Source organism: Acinonyx jubatus, chromosome B2 (assembly GCF_027475565.1).
Source record: "Acinonyx jubatus isolate Ajub_Pintada_27869175 chromosome B2, VMU_Ajub_asm_v1.0, whole genome shotgun sequence".
Lineage (NCBI taxonomy): Eukaryota > Metazoa > Chordata > Mammalia > Carnivora > Felidae > Acinonyx > Acinonyx jubatus.
Genome location: NC_069385.1, coordinates 64854265 through 64860264, shown reverse-complemented (window position 1 = coordinate 64860264; position 6000 = coordinate 64854265). Strand labels below are relative to the sequence as shown.

Sequence of the window (6000 nt, the reverse complement as noted above, 5' to 3'; positions counted from 1 at the left end):
ATTGCATTAAAAATGTGTCTTTGTACTCCATATACAATTGAGAGTATTGTAATATGGGTACATTTGTTATATAAGACACATTTATGTAAAATAAAGTGCCTGGTTTTCTTATACTACAGGATAAGATGCTTTAGGCTTGTAAAAAATGACTCAACTAACCGAAAGACTACTAAAATTACACACACACACACACACACACACACACACAATCTAAAACTCTCTTCAGTGTGCTCACGGGGAGTAATTCTATCACGTCAAATGTTATTTGAGGAGAGTTGTACTAGACTTTTATCTAGTCATACCTTTTACACACATAATTTACTTTGCTCTCTGCCTACTCTCAACTATCACGTGAAGATTATGAAACAGAATTATGGTTCATGGAAATCAAGTCAACAATGTCCCAATTGTTTCATATTTACTAAATGTGTGGATTCACCCCTCTGAGCTTGTGAATATAAAAGGCGCTAAATACAGTATCTATTTTCATGCGAGTCTTTGTAGTTTGCGAATAAACAAGAATGATTCAGTCTAACAGAGCAAAGAAAATCTACAACAGGAAAGCGAGGCCAACACGAGGAGAATTTGGGTAAAAACGAAAAGCTCTGCAGTAGAAAGATTGAGAAATATTTCCACTAAACGTGCTAAGTCGTGTCCCGGTTTTTTAGGACACGGTTTTTTTAGGGGAAAGGGAGGAAAACCAAGACAGAAGATAATGGACTGCCCCGTACCCCTTAACATTTACAACCTCCCTAAAAATTGAAAACATGATCCCAGGCAATCAGGTCATAAGACTTCTTTTCTTTCTTTCTTTCTTTCTTTCTTTCTTTCTTTCTTTCTTTCTTTCTTTGTTTCTTCTTTTTTAACCTCTTTAACTAGTCAACCCGGGCGGCAAACAAACACAGCCACCCTTAACCAGCCACAGCTCTAAGGAGCTGGCGACCGCTGCCTGCATTGAGCTCCCTGCCGGCACCTTCTGGTCGGACACCCTGTGCCAAGAAGCTCCCAGGAAGCGAACCGCAGTAGGGGCATGACACACATGTCATGGATGCACATGCGAGAGCATAATCTGACCAGAACGGGGAGACAGCGAAAGCAAAGGCCCGCAGATCCCGGCGGGAGAGCCGCCGCAATGGAGCCGGCGGCGGTGTGTGCGCGCACAGGTGCTTCAGGCCGGTAGCGCGGGGAGCTGTCGCGGCCGCCTCTGGGGCTCAGCACTCTCACCAGCGCGCAGAAGCCCCGGCTCCAGCCCAGCCTGGGTAACCCCCGGTCTGAGCTACTCGAGGAAGAGTCCAAGGAAAGGGCGCGAAGGGGGAAGGAGGGGAGGGGAGGTGGGGGCGGGGGAGGGAACCATCTCCTCATCTCGCATTTCTCTCCCCCGAGCTCTTCTGGTGGGAACCTTTGCTGAGCTCGTGCGCGCCTCCCGCCCCTCCTCCTCTCCACTCTGGGAGATCATCTCCTCTTCTCCCCTCGCTCGCCCCCCTCTCCCCTCTTTCCCTCCCTCCTTCCCTACCGCGTGCCTCCTCCCCTCCCCCTCGATTCCCTCCCCTCCGGCGGCAGCAGCAGTAGCCGCCGCTTCAGCGGAGCCGGAGATGGGCAGAGAGCGCGCGCGGCGCAGCAGCTCCGGATCCACAGCCCTCCCCGCCGGCAGCTCCCTGCGCCCCCGCCGCCGCTGTCGCCGCCCCGGCGTCCCCAGGCTCCAGTCCCGCGCCTAGGACAGCGCCGCCACCGCCGCCCGGCCCTGCCTGCCGCCTGCGCTGCGCAGTCCTCGCGCGCGCCCGGATGGCGCTTCCCTCCCTGGACCGGTGAGTAGCCCGGAGAGCGCGGGGGTCGGGCGCCCGGGCTTGACGCCCAGAGAACACCCCTTGCTTTAGGAGGTACCACAAAACCACCTGCTGTGATTCCTCAACCTCGAGGCAGGGAGTCCAGGGAGGGCGCTGCTCCGCGGTCTCCGAGGGGCTGTTTGATTTCAACTCTACCTGCTGGCAACCTGAACCCCCTCTCCCTGCCGGGGACCGCTGCCGGCAGCTCGCGGTCCCGCCTCACCTTCCAGCTGCCGACCCCCCACACTAAGCCTTAGCGTTGGATGGCCCTGACCCTCCCCGTCACCCGACGCGGGGTCTTCTCTGCCCTCAGGGTCCCCGCGTTTCCCTCTTCTGATTTCCCGCTTCTGTCAGCTGGCAAACGCCCCCGTCTGCCACCCTTCACCGGGTCTCGCGCCTGACAAAGCCTTCTCCTCAAAGTCCGCCTCTGACCCACCTTCTCTCCTTTTACAAAGCCTGCCTGGCTCGCGAGCCCCACTGTCCCGCCGTATTCCTTCGCAGAGCGAATGGTCCACCGGGTGGTTTCTGACCTCATTCCCTCGACACGATGGTGCCTCTTTTCTGTCTGCTTTTCTGACAGTCACCTCCGGGAACTGGCACAGCGCTGATCCTGGCTTGTGTACAGTTACTTTGTTTTTTAGCACCTGGGCTGTTTAGGGTCTGATGTGATCAAGCCTGAAAACAGAAAGACAAAAACCAAAATAAAACACACACACACACACACACACACACACACACAACCTTTTGCGACTAAACTTTTTTGTTATTGTTGTTTAAAAGAACACACCTATTTACGCTGCTCAAATTTGTTCTGTTCATTTTTAGAGGCTTCTTAGCTGACACGGGGAACGCCTCTATTGTACCTGTTCTCCCGGAACTGGTCTTAGTTCCAGGTTGAGAACCATGCACCTGACTGGGTGATGAATCTTCTTCAGCAACGACACTATCAGCAACTCTTGAGGATAAGGAGCTTTTCCTTGAAGGAGAGGAGAGTGGCACAAAACTCACCCTTTAAAACCTTTGACTTTGCAATAAGAGCCCTTATTTTTCTTTAGGTTTAATGGCTGAGAGTGGGATATAGTGAGATCAGAAAACGTGTGCTGAAAAGCTCCTGCACGATCTGAGCGCAGGTGTTGTGTTGTATCTTCTAATCCAGTCTTTCTGTAGAAGTTTTCTTAGGGCAGCTGCCCTTTCTTCTGGAACCATGTTTAACGTTTTAGTATCTCTAGTTGGCTTGAGGGAAAACAGAGAGTTGTGTTCAATGAATGAATATGAGGGAGATGAAGGATTTAAATACTAAAGTTCCCCATGTTTTGAAATCTTAAAAACAAAACTACTCGCACACAATTTATGATTCAGTTTTGCAAAGAAGTGATGAAAACATATTGACTTTAGCATATTTTACTCTATAGAACTGATGGTCATAGACCTTTGTGCCCTAATTCATGCAGACAAGAGTATTCAGAAATAAATGTCAGAAACTTTAAAAGGTGCCCCATTTGAGTGTGTGGTGTGTGAATATGAATTTCCTGGTAACGTGATCATTATTATTTTAACTGATTTTGGAGAAATAAAAATTAAATTGGCTTTCTTGCTCTTGTAGTTGATGCAGAGAGATGTTTCCTCACTTTAAACTAGCAAATCTCTGCCTACACAAGAAATACAAGGGAAAAGTTGAGCAATTATTTAGAGAATTTGTCTAGTGAGGATTGCCTTAAAAGCTTCCCTTACCCAATGTCAACATTTAAAAAAAATTTTGTTTTAACTCAAACTGTATCTGAGCCTTTATTTCTCTTTTTATGTGACAAGGGCAGAAATGCAGTGAGCAAGTCACTAACAAGCAATGCTTTTAAGTAATTGTGGAGAGCTGCATCTAAAGTCAGGAGGAGCTATGAGTAACGACTTTATTGTTGGTTTTCTAAATTTAGAAGTTTTCGTTGTTTAAACTTAATGCTCGACTAAGAAGAATATTCAAAAACAAGTTTTAAAACTTACAATTACTACAAATATGCACATGTGGTCATATGAAGTGGACAGATGGTAGATAAGTTATGAGCTGAATCAAAAGGTCATTTTTTTCCTTTTAATGCTTTTACCGTTTTATAACAGTGGATGCTTACTGTATGCAACGTGTCCAACAACATTGAATCTGTATTGGAAAAGATACACCCAATTGAATGAAAAGGAAAGCAAGGAGCAATGATGACTTTAATCAGTTATTGTCCAAAATTGTATAAATGATAAGTTCAAGTGATATATGCTAACATAATTGTAATTAATGTCAAATTCTAAACAATATCAGAAATGTCTCCACACACCTTTTGCGTGGATAAATGCTTATTTATATACATGCAATATTAAAATGGTCTCAGAATTGGCTATGAAAATGCAAGTAATTAATCTGCCATACATTCTGGCAGGAATTTCAGGAACTCTTGATTAACTGGAACTCAGGATCTGCCTAAATTTCAAGTCATTGTCATTTTTAATATTTTGCAAAACATCTAAATCTAACACTTGGGGAAACAAGGCATACCAATATTTGAATGGCACACCTTTCAATATCATTAAGTTGTATCTTCTATTGCTCACAATTATGTGCCACCTAGAGGATGGGATAGGTCTATAGTAAATGTTTACAATGGTAAAGAGAGATTAAAAAATTGGTATTAAGAAATTTTAAACTGCGGAAATGATATAGATTATTTCACCAATAGATTATATTATTTGAATGCTGTATGTGAAACCATTTTTTGGCCTTGTGTAGTGTGTGTGGGTTTGTGTTGAGGAAGAGAAAGCATGCAAGAAGGGAGAGAGAAAGGATAAAAATCTAAGGATACTTGTTTAAATTCTTTACTCAAGTAAAGGTAACTAAATACAGGTTCTGTTATTTTGGTATTTGGGATAATAGCTTTTTTTCCAACTTGGATTTTAAGAAATGTTTCCTTAATTACAGCAATAACAATTCCCCCCTTTTTTTTTTAATGAAGTGGCTCATCTATTTTATTCAGTAAAACCTGGGGATTATAGCCAACTGTTTTATGTCAACTAATTGACCTAAATAATATTTTAGACAAATTTAAAAACAAAACCTTGAAATAAGGAAAACACAAATGTTCACACACCTAAGATTATATTAAATAAAGAGCCAAGTGCTTTCTTTAGTGTTCTATGAAGGATAGAAGATTCCATTGAGGGATAACTACATAAAATATTTTTATAGCTTAATATATATCGTTTATATTTTTCTGTTTATATATTCAATTTTTATGGATTTTTGCATCTTTATTTATAATTCACAAGGATCTGCATATCATTAAATGCCTCAAATTTTATGAATTCAAAATAATCCTCATATTTTACTTGTACATATCAAATTATTACATCAATGTTTACATATGGCTGTTTTCCATCTTTATTCCATAGGGGAAGGAATATTTAACCAAAAATTCTCAAACAACAAATAAGCAAAATGAATATTTCGAAACTAGCATGATGATTTAACCAGAGTTTAATAATGCTTTCAAAGTGATACTCTCATGGTTGATGGGGGGTGGGAGGGAGGGGAGGGTGGGTGATGGGTATTGAGGAGGGCACCTTTTGGGATGAGCACTGGGTGTTGTATGGAAACCAATTTGACAATAAATTTCATATATTGAAAAAAAAGTGATACTCTCATAAGATCAATGAAACAATTGAAATTCTTGCAGAAAAGAAACATTTAGATTCTGTGATTTAACATGTGACTGTGTGAAATTCATTTTATTCATGTAGCTGCAAAGAGAATGTTTGGCATTTTTAAGGGAAGGAAATACAGACTTTAGATATCAATTGGAGGATGTAGAGGGCACTCCATTCTCATCATTTTACTATACCTTACACAAGGCTTTTAAATAGTTAATAGGAACAGAATTAGAATCCAGGTCTCCTGACCCCATGCTGTAAATCTTTCTATAAAATAAAAATCAATTTTCCCTCTGATTTTATTTTAAGGTTACCAGGGAAAAATCAGTTTGAGTATTAAAGAACACTGAAAGTTGTGAAATGAAAGTCTGTGCTTCTTCAGGGAATGCCCAGTCCTGTGACCATCACAGTTGAAAGTAATATTTTTCTGCTCAGTCTTTTCCACCTTCAGGTTAAAGCTTGGGAAGTGTTTTGAAAATTTAACTGTTATTGG

The 6000-nt window shown here is 42.6% G+C and overlaps 1 protein-coding gene across 1 annotated transcript in view; it reads left to right on the top strand.

Moving 5' to 3' along the window:
• Nucleotides 1-1348: 1348 nt before the first annotated feature.
• Nucleotides 1349-6000, top strand: part of FUT9 (fucosyltransferase 9) — a 204184-nt gene continuing 199532 nt past the window's right edge. The window contains exon 1 of the mRNA XM_027057241.2: nt 1349-1805. The gene's annotated coding sequence lies outside the window, so the exon portion shown is untranslated. The remainder of the gene's footprint in view (nt 1806-6000) is intronic.